The 23,961-nt window shown below is 40.7% G+C and overlaps 1 protein-coding gene and 1 pseudogene across 1 annotated transcript in view; both read left to right on the top strand.

Annotated features, from left to right (window-relative positions):
• LOC117529226 (ephrin type-A receptor 5) overlaps positions 1 to 23,961 on the top strand; it is a 161,064-nt gene that overhangs the window by 56,019 nt on the left and 81,084 nt on the right. The gene's annotated exons all lie outside the window — the stretch shown is intronic.
• Positions 403 to 10,255, top strand: LOC117529443 (annotated as a pseudogene).

Raw genomic sequence — 23,961 nt, 5'->3', positions numbered from 1 at the left:
GTGTTTCTGAAACTCATTCTTATTAGGGTTCCACAACCGCATTTCTTTGCCATCAAAAGTGCTCATGTGTTGCACATTATGACCCCAAGACACCAATTACTTTGAGGGTCAAAAGGACAAAGGTCAACATCACTGGAGCTTGCTTTGTGAAAATCTTGTGAGCGCAATAATTTCTTTATTAACTGTCTCATAGTCAACAAATTTGGTATGCGTGTTATGAATATTAAACCCAATAAGCCTTTTGTCTTTGGGGTCAAAAGACATTGTGCCAGTCCACCAGCTGTAAATTGGTACCTGTGGTGTGGTGGATGTGGGCATGTGCAGCACCAGTGCATACTTCAATTTTTTTTCTAGACTTAATTCTTCAAGAACAGGCCATCCTCAAACAATACATGAGCATACATGAGGAAGACTAGTGAGGAAAGCCACCAAGGCTACCATGACAATGCTGAAGGAGTTACTGTAGAGGTGCAACGGCTGTGACTGGAGAGATTTTTCTTAGTTGCTTCTTCAATCACAGCTTCATGGTGTTACATTACGGCAAATTCATGGTAACAAAATTACAGTGACAACAAAATCTGGCCATATTTTGCCTCGGCATTAAATTTTGGTCCCACTGTAATTCTGTGACTGTAGAATTTTCCATTAGTTTGTTGGTTCTGGAATGTGTACTTCTTAAATTTATAGATGAGTATTTTTCTTTTCTCCTGTCTCCTTCTCTACCTCAGTGGGAGGAGATAGGGGAGGTCGATGAGGACTATGCACCCATCCATACCTACCAAGTGTGCCGGGTCATGGAGCAGAACCAGAACAACTGGCTCCACACCAACTGGATCCTGACCGAGGGTGCCCAGCGGGTCTTCATTGAGCTCAAGTTCACCCTGCGAGACTGTAACAGTTTGCCAGGTGGAGTTGGAACCTGCAAGGAGACGTTTAACATGTATTACTATGAAACTGACGGGGATGAGGACGAAATGGTGGAAAGCGAGACAAGGACAGACCTGGGATAACCGGGGAGGAAGACAGGGCGATGAAAGAAAGCAGGTACATCAAAATCGACAACCATAGCTGCTGATGAGAGTTCACTGAGTTGGACCTGGGAGACCGCGTGATGAAGCTCAACACTGAAGTTCGTGATTTGGGACCTTTGACCCGGAAGGGTTTCTACCTGGCATTTCAGGATTTGGGGGCCTGTATAGCTTTAGTGTCTGTACGGGTTTTCTACAAACGTTGGCCCATTTTCTAGTGAAGAGTCTTGCTGAGTTTCCCCGATACCATCCCGGTCTCAGAGGCGTCACAGCTGGTGGAGGTTTGTGGTCAGTGCGTCAATAACTCACTGCCCTTATACGAGCCTCCTAGGATGCACTGCAGCACAGAGGGGGAATGGCTGGTGCCCATTGGGAAATGCGTGTGCAGGCCGGATTTGAGGAAATCAACGGGTCTTGTCAAGGTAAGAGAGGAAATGTGTTTTATTTGTTGGATAGTGTCTGTAAATACACTCACTTCCCCTTACATGTTCTTGTTTTGTGACATCACCTCAATTAATTTAATTAATTTAATTTAATTAGCTTATAATGCGCCAAATCACAGCAACAAGCCATCTCAAGGCACCTTACATAAAACAAGTCAACATAAAATTGAATAAATAATTAAAAATGAATAAAAAAAAAATTCAAATACATAAATAAAACAGAAGTAAAAGAATAAAACAAATAAAAATAAAAACTATCCATAAGAAAGAGAATAAAAATAGGTCTTGAGCCTTGACTTAAAAATGTCCACGGGACTCAGACTGCCTCACGGTCGCAGGAAGGCTGTTCCACAGGTGGTGCACGAGACGAAAAGGCTGTTTGACCTGCTGACTACTTTCTTCACCCTTGGAACACAGAGAAGTCCCGCATCCTGCGATGGCAAACCCCGTGCCGGCACGTAGAGTTCCACCAGATCAGCCAGATAAGATGGTTGCCAAGTCCATGAACAACCCTATAAGGTCAATAGCAAAACCTTAAATCTGCTCTCACAGAGACAGGGAGCCAGTGCAAAGATGCCAAAATGGGTGTGATATTTCAAACCTTCTGCTACGTGTCAGTAGTCTGGCGGCAGGCGTTCTGAACCAGCTTGAAGACCCCTAATGCTGGACTGTGGTAACCCTGAAAATAGAACATTGCAATAATCTAGTTTAGAAGAAACAAAAGCATGAAATCAGGGTCTCAGCATCAGCCATGGACAGGATGGGACAGATCCTCGCTATATTCTCAGATGGAAAAAGCAGTCCTAGTAACATCCCTGATGTGGAGGTCAAAAGACAACGTGGGAGCAAAAATTCACCCCAAGGTTCCTCATTTTTGTCCATATGATGTATGACACACGACCCAGCTGAGCGCACAGCTGGTCAAACTGATACCGATGTCTCGCTGGACCAAGACCATCATTTCAGTCTTATCAAAGTTCAAAAGTAGGAAGTTACTAACATCCAACTCTCACTGATAGAAGACATTCCTCCAGGGATTGTATGGCAGTGAGATTTCCCGCAGTTATTGGCATGTACACTGAGGTATCATCAGCATAACATGAAAGGCAATCCCAAACTCCTCAGTATACGCCCAAGTGGGTGCCACATACAAGGAGAAAAAGCAAGGGGCCTAAAACGATCCCTGTGGAACCCCAAATCTCATGTCAGCAGGTCGAGGTAGGGACAGTATACAAGACACATTGAGAACAACGTGGACAGATAACTGAGGTCACCAGCAAGGGGTATTCCGGTAATCCCCAAAAAAGTTCTCCAACCTATTGAGCAAATATGATGATCCACAGTATCAACGCAGCACTGAGATCTAACAACACCAAAACCCGTAGTGGTGTCTGAGTCCATTGCTCGCAGAAGATCATTCACTACTTTATTGAGCGCTGTCTCTGTGGAGTGATATTTCCTAAAGCAGACTGCAGCGGCTCAAAAAGATAATTCTCAGTGAGGTGGTCTACGAGCTGCCGTGAAAACCACCTTTCTAAAATTTTGGAACAGAATGAGAGATTTGATATCGGCCTGTAATTTTCAATACACTAGGGTCAAGATTAGATTTCTTAAGTAATTGTTTAATCACTGCTGATTTAAAACATTTCAGAACAGATCCAGAGGTTAATGACAGATTAATAATTTCCAGCACAGTTGGCCCAAGAGTGGGCCACAGGTCCTTAAACAATTTTGTTGGGTATGGGATCAAATAAACAGGTTGTGCTTTTTCACAACCTGGTTTCATCCCTATTCATTAAAACACTTGCGATATATATTATTATTATGAAACTGAAATTGACCTTTTTCACGATTTTTGTCATTTTTACCCCATAACTCCAAAATACTCAGTCCACATATAGTCCAAACTGTACCTTTGTTAGAATCTTCATGATCAGACTATTAAGTTGGTATAGTTTTCAATATCGTGAACATCCTAAATCAAAATTAGGGATGTTCTAATTAGGTTTTTGGTTTGTTTGTTTGTTTATTTGATATTGACTATTGCCAATACAGAGTCCCGATCCAATACTTGTATTTTCTAGATAGTGCCATTGCACAAAGTACACTGCAAAATCATGAAAGTCAAGCCACTATATGTTTGACAGTTTAACAAGTTTCCAATTTCAATTTCGATTTATTTTCATTTTGAGGCGCCTTGGGGCGCTATATAAGAAAAAGTTGATTGATTGATTGAATTGATTTATATAGTGCCAAATCACAACAAACTTGCCTCAAGGCGCTCACACAAGTAAGGTCTAAGCTTAGTCAGGTCCTCCCGTCTGTTAAGAAAAATAAGCCACCTTCAATCCAACCTGCACCTTAGTGTTTTATTTATTTAAAAAATTAATTAATTGGGTATTTTTGTATGATGTGGTTGATTTGATATCATCAGTCCCACTTAGGACAGGATTGTAGTAGTAAAAGTAGGACAATCGCAATAATATTCATTGAATGTTTTAGTTATTAAAAATTAATTCATTCTCTTTCTTCTCCTTCTTCCTATGTGGTGTGTGTGTGTGTGTGGGGGGGGGGGTGTGGTGGGGGGGGGGGGGTTGTCCTCTCCCCTTGCCTCTCGCTCCTCTGCCTACATACCTGCACGGGTGTATGTGAGGAGAAAACAGATGTGACAATGACCAACACTTAATTATTTATTTATTTTTGTGCATTGTTATAGTTGTACTTTTTTAATTTTGTTTAGTGCTTTGATTTCTGGTCTGACATATAGTTGTTGTTGTTACACTGCAGCAAATGCTATATCACATGCCACATTCATCAGAAACAGACTAGTTGTGTATTTAAAGTGAACGAGAGTGGGATATGTTTTAAAATTTGTACCGCTGCAAGTCTGTCAGAGCGCTCTGTTACCGCTGCTTCAGCACTGATGTTATGAAACAGAGCGAGGATTGATGCTCATTGTTGACGATGTGTGAATACAATCACCTTGTGTATTTAAAGTTAATGTCCTTTAAACACATGCATCGCTGCTCTCTGGTGGAGCAGCACCACTGACTGGCTGTTGGCTCCACTGGTGCTGCTTATGTGAAACGAAGCAAGAGGAAATGCGCCGACTAACTTAATGAGCTAAAAATGTAAAAACACACATAAAGGATTGGACAAATAAACCTCAACTTAATCACCCCTTTTGTAGCTTTTCCCTTTGGGTTCAATTAAATCAGTCGTTAGGAAATGTAGACAACAGTGAATAGCGTGGTTACGCTGTCAAGAGCAGCACATCCTCAAAAACAGAGGCCGCACAGAGATGAGTGAGGGAAGCCTCCAAGACATTCTTGACAAGACGAAGTTACATGCTCCACTGGCTGTGATTGGAGATATTGCACATATGACGTTGGCCCTCACCCGTCACAGCTTCATGATTGAGTGGACGAGAGGGAGAGATTAGTTAAAGACATTTACAGTTGTAGCCTTGACATTGCCAGAAGGGCACATGGGAGACTCGAACCTTAATTACATATTTATAAACAGCTGTTTATACAGAGCCCACTCCGTTTAGCATGCATGACTTTGTGTTTCTTTTGCTTTGCTCTTCATCCCGTCTTTTCTGCCTGGGTTTGCGTGACGGCTTGTTTTTTGTGGTTCGGTTTACTCTGCGTGCTTGCCCCAGTGGAGGGAATTTCCCTTTCCTCCACTCTGATCCAAACATTCCCACCACCAGGCTGAATGATTGCAGTGGCACTTCTTCACCCTCGTCCTGTCTCCTTCACTCTGGACTCCGGACCCCAAGCAGCTCTGAATGACACGGCGAGCTCATGGAGCTACAGAAACTGAAACATTTTTCAGCTCATAATGCTTCTTAACTGTAAACATCACGTCCTACTGACCAGTCTCAGTGATGTAACCAGGACCAACTGTCCAAGTTTACATAGTTCTTTTTTGTCCCATCTCATACATAACTCTTGATGTGTGTGAATTAACGATAATTTGATGACATTCTTCAGAAATGTGTCTGTAACAGTCTTAATACGAGTCTGCATTAATTGTTGCTTACTAACGATATTAATAGATACAATGTTTCTGGAAAACCGTGGTTATTAATTCCTTAAAACCTAAGGGTAAAGTAAAAACAATAGGAAAAACGGTCACAAGTGTCACGATTACTTGTATCTAATAGTTTTTGGAGTGTGTTGGGCAGGCACCCGAGGTTGATCCACATCCAGCAACTAAATCCTCTGAGGCAGATTGCGAGGCTGCATGTTGCCTCTTTTTCCTTTTTTTTTAATAAATAGATTTGTAAAAATCATTCATGCTCAGGGCTAACATAGTGACACATCATGGCATCATCATGTGAGTTGCTGCTGCTGCTGCAGTGTTGCCAGATACAGCTTAAGATTTCCAGTCCAAAGGCCATTCAAAACCCACCTTCATCTGACAAAATAAAATGCAAAGCCACCCAATCTGGCATCATCGCTATGCTTGCAACCAGGGGCTTCTGCTGCACGCACTGCTTTGATTCGAACGCTGTTTTTTGGAACCTAATAACACCTCTGAACTTATTTCGCGGACGTTAGCATGGTGACATCACAGGCTGGTAGCTAGCTGCAAAACTGTTTCGTTTGTGTCTAAATATAACCGTTTTGTCATATATTCTGTAAAAGCTAGTGAGAAATAAACACTTCTAAGGCTGTTTTTAGAGCCCAATAACACATCTGAAGTGATTTATGACATTTAGCGGATGTTAGCTAACTTTCTATGGAGTTAATTTGTCTCATTAATACCAGCAACTGCGCAGGAGGGTGATCCATAAATATTCCTTAACATGCACAACTTACTCTCTTGTCGAAAGCTCATGTAAACACGCATGCAAAGCCTCCTGCATACGCCGTTAAAAACGTTTTTTTTTTATTGAATAATTGGTAGAGGGGTTTTATTGAACATGTACAAATTGTACGTAAGACAATAGGATCTTAACCTTCTGGGGCCGACGCCGTCCTATACGATGGCTAAGACCAAGATTTACTAAATTATAAATAACTTTTAATATGAGATAGAAACTTACTTTTTTCGCTGAAAGGTTAATTCCACAGACTTTTGAGCCAGCCATCGGCCATCTTGTACTCCTCATAGAAGCTGTGTGATGACGTGCGCAATGTGAGTGTCCAATCAGAATTGGTTCACCGTCACATGGTTTTCCAAAATCCAACCGTAGGGCAGATTCACCTCACGTGAAAAGCCAAAGATCGTTTCAGGAGTGAAATGTTACTAGTTGGCCCCGTTTGAATAGCCCCCTGGGTACTCCAATGAGTACATACTATTGGGCTCCAAATGCACCCTGCGCCATTACGCACAGTGATCACTGAAAGCAGATGGAGAGGCCTCTGATGACAATCTCACATGCTCAAACAAAGAGTGTGTAACTATCAGGATTGCTCCACTGGTTTTCATGTGAATGTTATTGGATAACTCTGTTGCTTTTACCATGAAGACAATACAAACGCATAGACCATTTTGTATATGTTGTTCAAAATGTGCATTTGTGTTTATTGTTTGAACCTTTTTGTTGTACAGTCTTTCACACAAGACCTCAAATTACCTTTATAAAGTGTCAAAACAGTTTATTATAGTTTGCTTTGTGTTTTTGAATAAATGTATGTGGAAAAGTTTCGCTTTAACTTTTTCCTTCCATAATTTTTGATTGTAAACCTTTATTAAATTGTAAAAACACAACAAAAGCATATATATTATGAAAGCACAGGTTGTCCTGAAAAGAGAGATAGAGACAGAGAGCTGTTAACAGCAATAATAAAACATGTATGCCAGGCGAGTGAAGTGTCCAAAAAATTCCCTCGGACCGCAGAGGGTGAATAATTAATTAATTAAACAACTGCAAAGAACACAGTGCTCATATTGTCGAGGGTATTTTAGCATTGCGTTATGTTTTCAAGTTAAAAACCCATACCAGTAGATAAAAGAAAAGGTAAAAACAGGTTCAATAAAGCAACAACAAGCACCATCTTAATAAAAGTGCTGTCCACATTAAAATGCATGAGTTTAAATTAAAAATGCATGCGGTGGTGAGCTTTCTTACATTCCTGATCAATCTGATGCTCAAAAATAAGTCTATATTGTCAATAAAAGTCCCAAGGTATTTATAATTCTGTAGTTTCCACAGCCAGATCATTAATTTAATTATAATTTATTCTAATTTATATAGCACCAAATCACAACAAAGTTGCCTCAAGCCATTAATAACTACAGGTGAGATGGCTTCCTGTTGTCTCTGAAAATCAATTGCCCTCTCTTTGGTCTTGTTCACATTGATGTCTAAAAAGGATAATGGTAGTGACCAACCTATCTGGCCCATGGAGTATTGTTATAAAATGGTTGTCTCGAGGTGATAAATGGACTGCTTTAAATGGTAATGCACTGGCTTCAGATTGAGCTTTTTATTAAAATCATTGATCAGAGACAATCTCCCTGCCTGTGGTAGTGGGCTGTTGTGGATGTGACTGTGGACAACTCCAGCACTAAAAAAAAACAATCAAAACTTGGCGTCATGGTGTGGTTGACTTTAATGAGACCCGTCGGAGAGCGGCTTTGCTGATGCTCTCGTATATTCAGTCACAGAGTAAAATCTGACTTTGCTTCTTCGTCCTGTCAGATGCACTCGTGGATATAACGCTTTGTGCTCTGGTTCCACTGTCCTGCTGCAGTGGAGCACTTTCGGCCAGAAAAAAAGTGTAATTGATTTTCCATTTAATGAGTTTCAATATTTGCATTTGAATAAAAAAAAAAATGTGTGACATGCAAATGAGTGCCCATGATTAAATGTCTCCAGCCCTCAAAGTAAAATGGATTATATTTAATGTGCTCCAGATGCAAAGTGAAGTAAAGTCAACAAAACTGACTGTGAGCTGGCATAAAGGAGCACACGGCGAGCAATTAATTTAGCTGTAGTGAGGGTTTCTCTGTTGGTTTCATATGCAGACGAGGCTTTGAAGCTGTCTGCAGAGACTGACGTGGCAGGGTTTCTGTCTTTCACGCACAGCTTTGTAACCATATGTGTTCACCACTTTAGCAAATAGTTTTTCATGTGCATTTCAATCACACTGGAGCCAGACGTGTTCACAAGTTGATGTATTCAGTGTCAGTTTGGATCGGTTGCCTGGTTTTTAAAATGTGAAAATTCTGAACGTAGCTGGATGTAAATGCCTGAACTCTTCAGTGGCTGAATTTTCACTCAGATAGCTGTTAAAAAATTGAAGCTTTTTAAATAAGAAGTAAGACATTCAAGACTATTTGCTAATATTTAATGAGTTTGTATAAAACCTTCCAAATCAGAAATAAAACTCAAGCGTGTGCTACACTCTGAGGAAAGGGAGTTTTGAAATCAAAGCAATAATTAAAATGAAATGCACTAAAATGTTTAAAAGAATGATAGCATAGGAAAATTGTGATAAAACAATTACATTTGGTGTTGACCTATTTTTATCTAATATTTTAATGTGACTGATGACAACTGGAAGTCTGCAGAGAATGTATGTGTCTGTGTATAAGTGGAATTTAAAGTGTACAAACTAAAGTTTATTTATAAAGCAAGTTTCACAGAATAACAAAATGCTTTACAATACAGTCAAACAAACAAAAAAAATCAAACTAGTATGATGTGTAAAAAGACTTCAAGCACTCAAAATTATGCCTGTTTTGACTTTGTGCAGGAATGGTAAATGGACTCAATTTATATAGCGCTTTTCCATCTGAATGAGAAGCTCAAAGTGCTTTACAGTGATGCCTCGCATTCACCAATTCACACACACAGCGATGTTAGGGTGTTGCCATGCAAGGCACTCACTACACACTGGGAGCAACTTGGGGATTAAGAACCTTGCCCAAGGGCCTCACTGATTTTTCCAGCCTGATGGGGATCCTTCTGGTCTCAAGCCCATCGCTTAACCACTAGACAATCACCTCTCCAGTAAATAAATAAATAAAGGAAAACACAAGACATACACTTCTATGCTGGTTTTGAATAATTTGTGCACACATTTTGAATAATTTGTACACAGATTCTCAAACTCAAAACTCTAACTCAAAATACACAACATAAATTCCTATGCTTGTTTTGATTGATTTATACACACATTTTGATTATTTGTGTACACATTTTGATTTGTGTGCATGAATAAATCAAAACACAGCATACAATTCATATTCATCCAATAGCATTTCAAGTACTCATTTCAAATACTTAAAATTCTATTGTATGTATGAATTCTATGTTGTGCTTGGGTTGATTCATTTGTGTACCTGAAATGCATTTTATTCCTGTTTTCTACTTGTTTGTGCTTGCATTTTAAGTACAAGATAAATTATGAAATAACTTTGGCAGTACATAAGGCCAAGTCATCAGTCGCCAACTGCTAAAAGCACTCGTACACTCAACTGAACCATGTTGCAACATTTGTTATACCTTTTTTACACGACACTGAAACATTGTTATAAGTGCGTGATAACTAATGGAGATATAACGTTTAAAGATTAAACATTTTTTTACTGTTAGAATTACTAAATTTTATTGTTTTTACTTTTTACTATCAAGAATTCAGTAACGGGCGGGTGGCACGATGGCTTAGTGGTTAGCACTGTTGCCTCACTGCAAGAAGTCATGGGATCGATTCCCACCTGTGGCCTTTCTGTGTGGAGTTTGCAAGTCTCCTCCGTGTTTGTGTAGGTTCCTTCCGGGTGCTCCGGCTCCCTCCTGCATCCAAAGACTTGCAGGTTAGGTGAACTGGAAACTTTAAATTGTCCGTAGGTGTGCGTGCAGGTGGAATGTGTTTGTTTATATGTGTTTAAATGTTTGTTTATATATTATTATTATTATTATTAGTTTGTCTGCATGTGGTCCTGTCCAGGGCGTAACCCACCTCTCACTGTGTGACTGCTGTAATGGTCTCCAGCCCCCCATGAGCCTTATTGAGTAAGCGGTCAAAGATGTGAGTGAGTTCAGTGAAAATTTCCAACCAGTTCAGTGTAAAACAAGCAAATGGTGTCTTAGAATGTCAGAGAATAATAATAAAAATAAATTAAAAAGGAGAAAATATTCATATTTAACAAGTGTGTGGAATAGAAGTTTAGGATTTTGAATTCACTGTAAAAATTCCATGACCTGAACAATGAGATGTTTTGGCTGAATTATGGAATGTGTGGTAATTAAGGCAGCACAGAATGCTGAACTGATGGCCATGTGTTTTGGTTCACCTGTGTTGAAGGGAAAATAAACAGTTAAGTGATTGGCAGTGTGGAGGGCGCCTAACAGTGGATCAGGAATGCAAATGAAAACATGGATCTGAAAAAGTTTTTAATGAGATGAGTTTCCCAGTGTTCTGAGCTGAGGACCTGTCAGAGAAGCACTTTAATTCCTGCTGCTCCTTTGTTTGAGGTCCTGGGTTCCCCGGTGGTTCCTCTGTGTTTGGCTTCCTGTCAGATGTCACTGTTGCATATGTCAAACTCGATCTGGTCACTCCCATTAGAAACTGGCTGGTGTAGTAACGCGAGGAAGCTTTTCTCCATCTCCCCTTCAGGGAATTATGGGATGTATGCAAGTGGCTTGCCCCTGCAGTGGGGGGAGCTTGTGGTTGATAATGGTGGTGTCGTGGTGATAATGGTGTTACAGATAACATCTTCTGCCGTTCCAATGTGATTACCCAGATGTGCTGTTAACGTCAAATGTCTTTTATGTCGATATCATCTGTCTCCTGTGGGCGTCTATTGTATCTCCTCCCAGGAGCCATCTGCCTGCATCCCATCGTCTCATTTCACAAAACTTCAACCCCAAGGAGGAGGTAAACACAAGTTTCAAGTAGATGCCTTTACTCTTTAAAAAGTTTTTTCTTTTTAAACATCACAAGACAAATGCGGCCTTTTCCTCTTCTTCATACGTACCAGGTCACAGTGGTAGTAAATCAGATACCAAGATCGGTCTGATGTCTGAGCACCTCATGCGGTTTTGAAAGTCGAGTGCAGCCACCCTGCAAAGAAAACTTATTACGGCCGCTTGTATCTGTGAGCTCATTCTTCAGGTCAGGACCCAGAATTTGCAGGTGAGGGTGATTTGACTGGGAAGTTTTAAGGTTTCACTGCTGATGCTGCTCCAAACCCAGCGGAGGGAGGTGCTGGTTATCACCACACTGCACTCGAAGTCAGGTTCTGAAAAAAGCCACCAGACCTGTCGAGTCCTCAACTACACCTTCAGAATGTGTAACGTGTCGGCTGTAAACTCAAGAATGCTTAATGATCAATGGGTTATTGTATAATGTTGTGTTGAGCTTGTAATAGAAACCTTTAAACTTTGTCAGATCCTCATAATTCATTCATTTTCTATACCTGCTTACTCCAATTAAGGGTTACAGGGGAGCTGGATCCCAGCAGTCACAGGGCGAGAGGACAGGACGCCAGTCAATCGCAAGGCCACATATACATACAGACAAACACAACCACAACTGCAGTCAATTTAATGCACGCGGAGTGAACCCACGCAAACGCCCCACAGAAAGCACCAGGCAGGAAGTGACCCCAGGACCTTCTTGCTGCAAGGCAGCAGTGCTCTCCACTAAAGCACCATGCTGCCAGATCCTCATAATGCCAGGATGCTTTAACTCCGTTAGTGACGTTATGCAACAGGGTATTTGGGGTTTTGTTGGAGGCAGAGGCTCAACTATTTTCACTTTAGTCACCATTCAAGTTTACAGTATTTAGTGTGTTTTTTTTTTTTAAGATGCATATTTCATATCCATATTTTGAAGGCTGAATTTGAATCTAGGCTCTTTTAAGAACAGAACGTTTCAGTAGCAGCATAAGATGATATTAATATTAAGATATGAGAACCAGTGAAATACGCTGCATGTCAGGCTTCAACAATAAAGCATTTTTACCCATTTGTCGAATAGGTTAGGTTAGATAGAATTTTATTAATCCCCTGGGATGACTCCCTCAGGGAAACTGAGGTTCCAGCAGCATTGGATAGCAGCACACAGGGTATCAAAAATGAAAGTAAAAAACAATTTACAAATGTAAATATAAATACACAAACACAGTTGTGCTCAAAGGTTTACATACAAATGGTAAATGGACTGCATTTATATAGCGCTTTCCCATCTGCATCAGACACTCAAAGTGCTTTACAATTATGCCTCACATTCACCCATTCACACAGACACTCACACACCGATGTGTGCTGCCATGCAAGACGCTCACTGCACACCAGGAGCAACTTGGGGATTAAGAACATTGCCCAAGGGCCATTAGTGATTTTCCGGTCAGGCCGGGGTTTGAACTGAGGATCATCTGGTCTCAAGCGCAATGCCTTAACCACTAGACCATCACCTCTCGTACCCTGGTAGAATTTTTGTTTTTTGGCCATTTTTCAGAGAATATGAATGATGACACAAAAACTTGTTTTCAACTCATGGTTAGTGGTTGTGTGAAGCCATTATTGTCAAACATCTGTGTTTACGCTTTTTAAATCACATTGACAACAGAAACTACCCAAATGACAGTGATCAAACGTTTACATACCCCTGTTCTTAATCTCAACACTGCGTATTTCCCCCTTGAACATCAATGACAGCTTAGAGTCTTTTGTAGTGGTTGTGAATGAGGTTCTGTGATGGTGAAGCCATCACCCTCTCTACTTTTAAGATTAGGCTTAAAACTTTCCTTTTCGCTAAGGCTTATAGTTAGGGCTGGATCGGGTGACCCTGGACCATCCCTTGGTTATGTTGCTTTAGACGTAGACTGTGGGGGGGTTCCCATGATGCACTGTTTCTTTCTCTTTTTGCTCCGTATGCATCACTCTGCATTTAATCATTAGTGATCGATCTCTGCCCCCCTTCTCGGCATGTCTTTGTCCTGGTTCTCTCCCTCAGCCCCAACCAGTCTCAGCAGAAGACTGCCCCTCCCTGAGCCTGGTTCTGCTGGAGGTTTCTTCCTGTTAAAAGGGAGTTTTTCCTTCCCACTGTGGCCAAGTGCTGCTCATAGGGGGTCGTTTTGACCGTTGGGGTTTTTCATAATTATTGTATGGCCTTGCCTTGCAATATGGAGCGCCTTGGGGCAACTGTTTGTTGTGATTTGGCGCTATATAAGAAAAAAAGTTGATTGATTGATTGATTGAATTATGAAGAAATACAAACAGTATGGCACTCTATGGTAAATCTGCATGTAGGTAGTAGACAGTTCTCAAAAACTGAGTGACTGTGCAAGAAGGAGAAGAGTGAGGAAAGCCACCAAGACACCCAGACAACCCAGAAGAAGTTATAGGCTTATGTGGCTGTGATTGGAGAAATTGTGCACAGTGCAAGTTTTGCATTTTGCATCGCCAGTTGTGCAGGTTAATGATGAGGTGGTATAGGGGAGGATTTTCTTAAAAAGACCTGAACGTTTAGCTACAATTGCCAGAAGGTACATCTGAGATGCAAGCCTGGATTTGATCTGTTTTGGTGAAATAATCTTCTCCGCTCTACTGCACTATGAAGCTAAGAGTTAAGAGCAAAGCCGGACTTTCTGATTTTGTGACTTAATACCACTTACTCCATATTTGGTCAAAATGACTTTTTCTTTGTCCAAAGGACTTCAGGGTCTCTTGACTCCTTTGTCATATGAGACTTCCTTTGCGACATACTGTATAGTCTGGAAAACTACAGATTAGCTCTTGTCAGGTTTGGACACCATAATGGAATACCGCTGTTGTCCAAACAGCTTTCTCACTTGTGCTGGGCATTCCTGTCCAATCTTTCATGTCTGTCCCTAGCGAGGTTTCAGAAACCACCCACGGTATTTACTTCATATTTGGCATGAGAGAAATCAAAACTCTGGCTTCATGTCTGGCATACTTGGTGTCGATGGTCAGGTCTGGCTGGGACTGTGTGTTGGGTCTCCACATCTCTACATTCACCGCAATACAGAACCCTCCTGGGTGGCAACCATACACGCAGCCGGGTAGATGGCACTCTGACGATATTATAAACACAAAACGGTAACGTTTTGAGCATTTTGGCCTAAAAACTGTGGAGTTACCATCAGCAAAGATCTGATGGGTTCCCTTCATGCTTGCAGTGATGTTCCTCTGTGTACCTCAGACTCCTTACCGGGAGTCTGAGGTACCCAGTGGTGGATCTGATTTAACTTAAAACATTGACAAGATAATTAAAAAGTTAGTATTTAAATTCTGACAAAATTTAGCGTCTGTGGTGAGACAGAACCTCGTGGATTATTGTTCAGACACATGTGAACAGTATGAAGCACTTTTATTTCCATCATCTTTTGAAATATGAATCAACTGGATTTAAGACTAAAAGGGTTCATTCATGTTTTTAGATCTTCATGTCGACACTCGTGGTTTTTTTTCCTGCTGCACCCTCTCGCTCTTTCTTTTTTTTCTCTCCATCACCCTGTCATCTCAACCCAGTGATGCTGTCATGACAACTAAAGTGCTTCCTGAGTGCTTGTTGGGTAAACTGACTTCCCCAGAAGTGCTTCGTCCTCTTCCCCCTTCTTCTAACTGCCAGCACAGAGACAGTGCTTCGCTTCTGAGGACTGCCGTTCCAATGCACCGTAACAGCGATGCAAGAAAACATATTCTGTTAGGAGTGTGAGAAGTATCAAACTGGGGTCGACATTAATGGAGCCTGTTTGTCTGACTTGGCGTTTTGGGCCAGTTTGGGTCATCAGACTTCATATTTTACTATTTTATTGGCCCCTTCAGCTAACCGTAGGATTTACGATGCGGCCGCGACCGGTGATATTTGAACAAGATATTTAAATTTATATCCTGGATATAGTACGACCCAAGACCCAGGCTTCCTGGACTCACCCAACAGAAGTGTATCTGCATGTGGTGAAAGTGTTGAACTTGTTTCTTTTATCTCCATGTCTCTGGGTCCTCATTCTACGATTGAGAGACACCAAGGAAGAGCTTATGGAGTCCTGAGGTTGTTGGTCAAACAAGTTTACGGATTGTGATATCTTGGCAGGTGAACGAAGGTCCTTTAAGGTCCTGATGATTCCTGTCTTATTGTTTGGTTGTGAGACTTCGACTTCAACCGGTGAACTAACGTAATGACTGAATGACTTTACTACTGGGTCTCTTTGGAGGATCTTTGTGTACAACTGGAATGACTTTGTGTCAAACTAGTGGTTACTTAGTAGCCACACTTGTTTTGGCATGATCTGGCACACAGCTGTTTCAGTGTGTTTCAGACCCCAATAACTGGAAAAAGTGGAGGACACGCCCTTTTCATCTTGGTTGTCACCAACAGGCATCGCTTTTGAGAGATTGAGATGGAATGTTTGACACTACCAAGGTCAATCTGTGGTGTGGTGGATGCAGATATGCTCACATGCTCCCAGGTGTCACCTAAATAATTTTTTCTTTTTTTGTATAGTAATGAATCAGATTTTTATTTTTATTTATTTTTTTATTTTTTTTGTTGTTGTTTTTAGTGGGTTGGCAAGTCACCACATATGTTGTGGAAAATCAATTTTAGATTTACCAAAACAAGCAGGTGGGTTTGTACTAGAGCCCCACCAATATGTTGGTTGGCTGACAATATCGACCAATATGAGCCTTTCACAAACCTATCGAATCTGCATTATTTTTTTCAGATTTGAAAATGAAAACACTTTGGCTATTGAAAATTGTTATGTACTTTGTTCAGCAGATGGCACTCCCACAGCATTGCTGTCAAATATGGCTACAAGAGACAGATACAAAGCGATCAGCTGCCATTAATTTACAGCATCACGAAACAAATGATCATTATATCACCCAGTTAGGCGGGGCCAAAATAGATGAAAACTGTATTTTATGCAAACGCTGAGGTGATGGGACATGGTGACTGACAATCAGTGTGAAGGTAGAGTGATGTTAGTTGTTTGGTTGTTGGTTATATTATAGTTATTTAAAATAAAGTTCATGTTAAACTGTAAAAAATCTAATAAAGCCTCAATTACATTTTTATTAAAGAAATGTTAGGAATCATTTATAATTTTAATGTATCAGAAGATCGGTTGGTATCAAAAGGCTTTACTCCCTAATACCTAAATCGTATTGGCCCCTAAAAATCCATATCCTGTAGGGACTCTAGTAGTTACTACACTTCTTCCAGTTTTGAAATTGGTTAGCTTTGGGATTATTCTTATTAGTCACAGAGAAGTACCCCTGATCCAGTTGACCTTTCCTCTGTCCGTTGTCCTCTCACTTGACAATTTTCTAGTTGTTCCCATGTGAATGAAGAATGAACCCTGTTAGGAAATACCACGCTCACCTCATCCACACACCTCAGACCAGACTGACTAATGCAACACTGGTCCTTCCCTTGATTGGAGGTCTTGGTACCTAGAAGGTTTCATTTCTGCGTCCCTGGACCAATGGCTCATTAGCCTTTCTCTGTTCTTGGATAAGTTGTGCTGCTGGAGTTTTGGCAGGCCAGTCTCACTTTTTTTTTTTTTTTTTTTTCCCCCGTCATGAAATGATTTAAAATTTACGTGATTTTTTTAACTCACTATTACTAACCCTACACCTACCCCAACCCTAACCTTAAACATACCCCCCCCCCCCCCCCCCCCCGCTGCACTTTTAATTTCGTGCAGTGATCACGGAATGCGGAATGAATTCGTGCTGCCATGATGAAATTTTTGCACTTTTCATGACAGTATGACGAACAAACAGATTAATGTATATTTTGTGCTGCTGAATCACGACAATCCATGAGACCGGGTTAATTTGGAGTGTGTTCCTTCAAGTTTTGTTTTGGATAGCAATTCAAATACACACAAAGCTTCAGAGTGGAATTCTTTGTGGGAAAAATGCAAAACAAAACAAACTGGAGCAGTTGTAGTCATATTTTTCTCTCTGTTTTTTCTCTGGTTCAGTCTGAGTATGTTCTTATCTAGGGATGTGTATTGATAAGATTTTATCAATATTGATGCCATTATGGATTCTCCTTATCGATCTGATTCCTTGTCGATTCCCTTATCAATACCTCTTGTGAATTTCCTGTGTACTAAAAGTAGGCTTTAAAGGTTTTTTTATGTCAACATTTTATTGAGTCTTAAAGTAAATAAATATGAAGTTGGTCACTGGATCCTTGATCTCTGGACATAAATAAACTCTACATGGTGGATCTTTGATTTCTGGACATAAATAAAAATAAACAAAATCTGTAGTTTTTGTCAAAAGTATTTCCTTTCAGACATTATGGCACAAATGTCACATCATACTCCATACTGAGCTGAGCTCAGCCAGCTTCGCTGCACATCAGGATGTAATTCGTAAAGAATGCAGGATGTCTCATTTTTGGAGGTGAAAAACATTTTAGTCGATTGTAGTTTATTGTTTGTGTTACAACGTTTGAAAAGAGGTGGTCATTAGATTTAAAACGGCAATTCACTTTGAAGTTATTAATTCCGGCCGGACTCTATCTTAACTCGGCAGAGAGCAGCGCACACGTTTGGGAGCTGTGTGAACGGAAAGGAGGACGATTCTCGTTTCTTGCCCACAACAAGACAAGAGTGCCCAGTTGTGACTTTAATCCGACTTGCCACTTCTGAAAAGCAGCGAAGCAGAGAACCAATGAAGCAGCAGATCGGAGCACTGCTTCGTTTGTTCAAGCTTCAAGCAGAGTCACACTGCAGAAGCGGTTGATTGCAGACCTGCTGCAGGGTCTGTAATCAGCGTAGAGAAATGATAATTTTCCTGACAAACACCCTCAAAAACGACGACTGCTCTGAAGGACCGATAAGGGAATCTTTAAGCAAAAATGCTATTGATGTCGATCAAATAATTTCTTAACAATGCCCGAAAAAGAACCGGTTCTTGATACCCAGCCCTATTCATATCAATGCAATAGAATGTCGGTATATGTAGGATGTAGCTGTTAAACATGAAATGATTATTGCAGAAAACAATAGCCAATTGAAAATAATTGTTAGCTGCAGCCGTAGCGACATTCTCACAAAGATGGAAGTGTGAGGGCACAAAGGTGCGTGAAGATTACTGCAGCTGGTGAAATATTAATAAATTGTTTGTTTTGGTGAGACGAGCATCTTTTTGCAAATACTTTGGTGTTTCATGAGCTCCAGTTCCATCGGTTATACACGGGATGTGACAGATGCCATTGATGCATTTGGGTTAACAAGTGCTCAGTTTCCCAAATGACACATTTTTCCGAAATAATGATGCATCAACACAAGTGACACTTTCTTAGATTTGTGTTTTTATTTTCTTGCAGCTGTTCAGACTGACATGATGTTCTCATCAGGATAAAAGCTCTTTGACATCTCGTAATTGTTAGAACCACACTTAAAGAGTAAATCAAATATGATCAGTTGATTGATAGCAAAATAGTCAACCATTTAAACTGATCATTCATATCAGACATTTTATAATGATCTCACACTCAGAATTTCAATGACTCTCTGTTGGGCAAGCAGCTGTGCCCTTGGTGTCCAGACATAGGCTTTGGTGACCTCTTGACCTTGCTCATCTTAATTATCTGATTTAGAAAATGTCTCACCATACACACTTTCTCTCACTAACCTCATTCATTTCACACCTCACTTAACTGCATCCTGCATTTTTTCTGCGTGTGGTGAAACTGTTATAAAATCCTTTTTTCAGGGTTCTGTAGATTTTATGACAGTGTTATTTGAGTTTTAGACAATAACCACCGGTAACAACCTGTTAATGAAGATTTATTTCTCTGATTTAGTAAATCTAGTCCAGAAACACTCTCTCTCTGACTAATTTCATCAACATTGTATAGTGTGACTACCTCCCTCACTTTCTTGGCTTTTGTGGCTAAATTGCTATAAATTCCTTTCCATGGGATTGTCTGGGGATGTGACTGACATTTGAGTTTTAGAATACAACCAATCTGAAATAGTCAAAGAATAATGGTTTCCTTCAGTGTTTTAGTCTGTATCAGCGCAAAAGCCACCTGTGTCTCCCACTGTCAGTGACACCTGCGTCTCCCACTGTCAGTGACACCTGCTTTTAATTTCCATGATCCAGCCAGCATCCACTAACCTTAGAGGAAGAAGCAGGCCGTCTGAAATATTACATAAACACTGTCAGTGACACCTGCTTTTAATTTCCATCATCCAGCCAGCATCCACTACTAACCTTAGAGGAAGAAGCAGGCAGTCTGAAATATTACATAAACAGTTTGTTTTTCAATTGATCACATCCATTAGAGCTCATCAGATTTGAATCTGCTTGCCATCGTTATGTCCCCTTTAATTTTTCATGTGTACACGCTCATAGGTTTGATTGTTTTTGAGTTTTTGTTTTAACAACCTGGAGGGGTTGGACTCCAGGCCTCTAGCCACGTTGGGCGGCGGCAGGGGGCCCCGCCCGGTACTGCAAATTTCCACCCGGCTCTCGGGTTCATATTGGCTGTGCTACCCAGCACAGAATTTCTTAAAAATGAACTGAAATGTTGCTGAAAATGTAGCAATTTGATTGTATTTCAAGCTTATAGAGTCATAGTTTTGCCATTTTAAACCACTATTTAAAGTAATAAGAAATATATTTCTCATTTTCTTATCAAATCGCAAACAGCAGCGATCAGAAAGTCAGCATGTTCTGTGGCTCTGAAGGGCAGCAGCTGAAAACATCTCTGCTCTGCTCTGAACTGATGCCAAAAAAAGAAAGCCACCATGAAAATTCATTACACATTCAAAAATCCAGAGGTCCTTCTGTAGCTGTATGTGAAGATACATTCAGAAATTTAGTTTATTTTACAGTTGAAAGGCTTTGTGTTTCCAAAAGGTTCAGAGTTTGAAAAACAGCAGACGGTATGTGAGGAGGGGTGGAGAGGAGGAGTGGCACAGCATCAGTGAAAGAGGAAAGTGAAACTGAGTCACAAAGTTTTTCATTTAAAAGAGCAGGTTTGACAAATCAGTCCAGGTTCAGCTCTTGTTCAAACAATGCAGTTAGGTGTTATATTGTTTAGAAAGAAAAATTAATGCAATCCCATTCAAATTGTTGGGAAAAAAACCCCCCCAAACTGTCAGGATGACAGAAAAACTGCCTGCTTCACTGGATTAAAAGCTAAATGCTATGTCCATTAAATATTAATGTTTTTTTAATCATTTCCAACATTATTTAATTTATTAATTTAGATTTTGACAAACATGCAAAAAAGAACTTTGATCTTAGAAATATTACAACATAAATATAATATTTTGTTTCTTATTCTTGCTTTCAGTGCATCTAAAACCACCCGAAATTAGTTAAAATAAGGCTTGCCAAGAATGTTTTAGTGGTATATCTGTATGTGGTGAAAGTGTCGAACTTGAGAGATTAGTTTCTCAGTAGTGATGTTCATCTCTTTGGGACCTTGCTATTTGAGGTTGAGAGAACCTGAGGAAGATCTGCTGATACCTTTGCAAGAGACCAAACATGCAAGACTTTAGGGTCTTGACTGGGAAGAGATTGGGTGCTGGTGCTCCTGGAATGTTAGTGTGTCAACCAAACTTAGTTATGATGACTGGTGTCAAAGTCCAACCCCTCGTCCACATAGTGACACCTGGATAAAGGATTAAATACGGGATTGTCTGTTGGGATGAGACTTGAGGAACTTGTGTGCCCTCTATCCACTACTTTTAGCCGTGAAGGCCCAACAGGAACCCTGAACACAAAATGGCTTATAGGGTTCTGATGAAACAAGAAATCAACAGCGGATCAGGTGGAGGAGGTGATGGCTTGTAACTTAACGGCTGTGAAGGCGGATAAAGGCTGCAGCAGGCCCTCAGACCCCGATTACCTGGGATTTCCATCAGACCAGGCTAAGGATCTATCAAGGACTGTGTGTTTGTCAGTATGCAACAGCATTCCCATCTTAAGCAAACCTACACACAGGCATCTCTAGATCGACCCGGGATGTGGAATCCCATCTGGTAATCGACCATTTTCCTTGTCACAGAGTGATTGCCACGATGACGATGGTTTACTCTGACTAAAGTGAGCGGTGGATGCAGCGTTGCGTGGCTCCAGCATTTGCTGCCAGACCTGACCCGATACCGAAATGAAGAAACGCTCCTCAACAATCAGTGAGATCTTGCTCTGGACAGACCTGCAACCGAATGATTCTACGTTTGATGATTCCAATGTTCTTTTTTTTCTGATATAGTTTGATTTGTAGTGATTCCAGTGATTGATTAATCATCTTGGCTGCTCTTGAACTGCAGTGACCTGGCTTGACCCTTGTGTTCTTGTGAGAATTGGCGAGCTCGGAACAATGAGCCGTGGACAGGAAATGCCCATTAACTTGATGTATTATTACAACATTATCTACTGGTTGTGTTTGTTTTCACAAAAAAATATGAGCTTGTATCGGTGTGTAGATGGGTGAAGCCACGCTGCCTTCGTACACACAGAAAGACACGTGTTTATGTCCGTCCACACAGTCGCTCCCGGAGACAAACACAGGAACAGGATATTTACCATTTGTCTTTGAGACTTATTGGTCCACAAAAATATCTGGTAACAAAATGAGCATTGTGTTGAATTTCAGTATGAAGAGTCTTGAAGGTTCTTCTGCCTGTGTTTATTTTGATGCCAATCACCTTCAATCTGTGACAAAACAAGAATAATAGTAGGAAAGGGGAGAAAAACCTAGATGATGTGAGCTATTTGTCTTTTTGTCCTCCTTTTGCCCGACTGGGTGACTGTCTTTTTCTTCTTTTTTTTTTTTTACATGATGAGCTGACAAACTGATAATAACCAAATCATTAAGATAATGTCTTGAATTATTTATGTATTCAGGCTAAAAGGTTAACTGCTAATAAAATTAAGTCCTTTAATATTGGAGGGGTGTGTGTGTGTGTGTGTGTGTGTATTTAAATCTTCTTTGTTCCATTAATGGTTTTCCTCTAATGTCACTAAATGACAGTCAGACACATAAATCAACATGTTTACAGTTAAATGTTTCCAATTTAGAGCAGGACGCTTGTTAAGAAGTGCCAGCGGACGCCGATGGATCCTTAATTGTCAGGGATGCGGTGTGTTATGCATATTAATTACGTATTAACCACACACACACACAAATTAGTGTGAATTGCATATTAATTACCCATTAACCTTTGTGCTGCGCATTAAGAACCGCGTGGCATCAGAACGACAGCTCGTTCAAGGACAGCATGCGCATTTATTCTCACCCTCTCCACCCCCTCCTCACCCACCAGCACAGTGTAAATTCAGGTTGCATTCACAGCGAACAATGGGTCGTTTCCGCCAGCGACACTGTAGCTAATGTAACGGCAACAATTATCCATCTGTTTGCTGCACATGTACACAAGAACTGGATGTTCTTCTCGACTATAAATGTGTAATTACTTTTCAAATTGTTGTGATACAACCAGAAGAAAAGAGAGAAAAACATCTCTTACTTATTGCTGGTTGTGGGAAATCCTACAGTGACCAGCATGCATTGCACCGATGTTCGGCGCCTGCAGAAACGGGCTGCAGTCATGTAGTTCTTGTACTACAGTCACTGTCTGAGTTGGATTTTAACCAGTGACTTATGGTGATGACTCAATGTCTTTGGTACCAGATCTCTTTGGAGGATCCTTTGGTAGTGTTGGAATGACTTTGTCACAAAAGTGTTACCTTGTGATTCGTGTTAAACATCAGCTGTGATGTTTTGACCATGTGGTGCATTTCTCTGGTCATGAGTTGAGTTTGGTATCCCACCATCGTGAGAACACCAAGGACACCTCCTCACATTACCTGGCTGCAGCAGATAGATGGTTATCCTGGAAAGGTGGATGGACTGGTCCTCTGTCTGGGTGGTTGCCATCCAGGACCCAAGGTGGTTCTGTAATGCAGTGTGGCGACACGTGGCACCAGTGCATGCTTTCAGACTTGGCCTGACTTGACCTTCAGTGTGGAAAATGGACCAGATCAGCTGCTTTTGTTCATCCGATATTGGCCATTTCTGGAACGGTACTGCATGTTTCTGGAATGGAAGCAAGGCACTGACCCGGTGTCTCAGCTGCCTAGTGACCTTGCAACTCACTTTCTGTTAAATGGTTTGAGGGTGAGGCTTTAATATTGCTTAAATGCAAAAGTCTGGAAATCTAAATCTGGAAGTCTAAAAGTCTGGAAATCTTTAAACAATATTTCCAGGTTTGTGCAACAGCTCTGTACAGTTACACAAGTCTTGCACAGCACCGTAATTCTGACATTGTCAAGGTACAACTACTGACGTTTCCATCTTCCCAGATTGCTCGGGACCTATTCCTTTATGATCATTTCTTCTTCTGAGTTATTGTTAAGTTGACAGCTTAGCATTTGGTTGTTTGCTTCCCCCTGCTGGATTAATTAATCACATCTTAACTTAATCTCTCGAAAGCTGGAAGCCAACATGCAAGTTGTAATTCCTGTAAAATGTTTTAACTGCCAACTACAAACAGGAATTCCTGCAGATGTGATA

Source organism: Thalassophryne amazonica, chromosome 17, assembly GCF_902500255.1.
Source record: "Thalassophryne amazonica chromosome 17, fThaAma1.1, whole genome shotgun sequence".
Taxonomy (NCBI): Eukaryota; Metazoa; Chordata; class Actinopteri; order Batrachoidiformes; family Batrachoididae; genus Thalassophryne; species Thalassophryne amazonica.
Note: the sequence above shows the minus strand (reverse complement) of the source record. Positions and strands in the feature narration are given on the sequence as shown.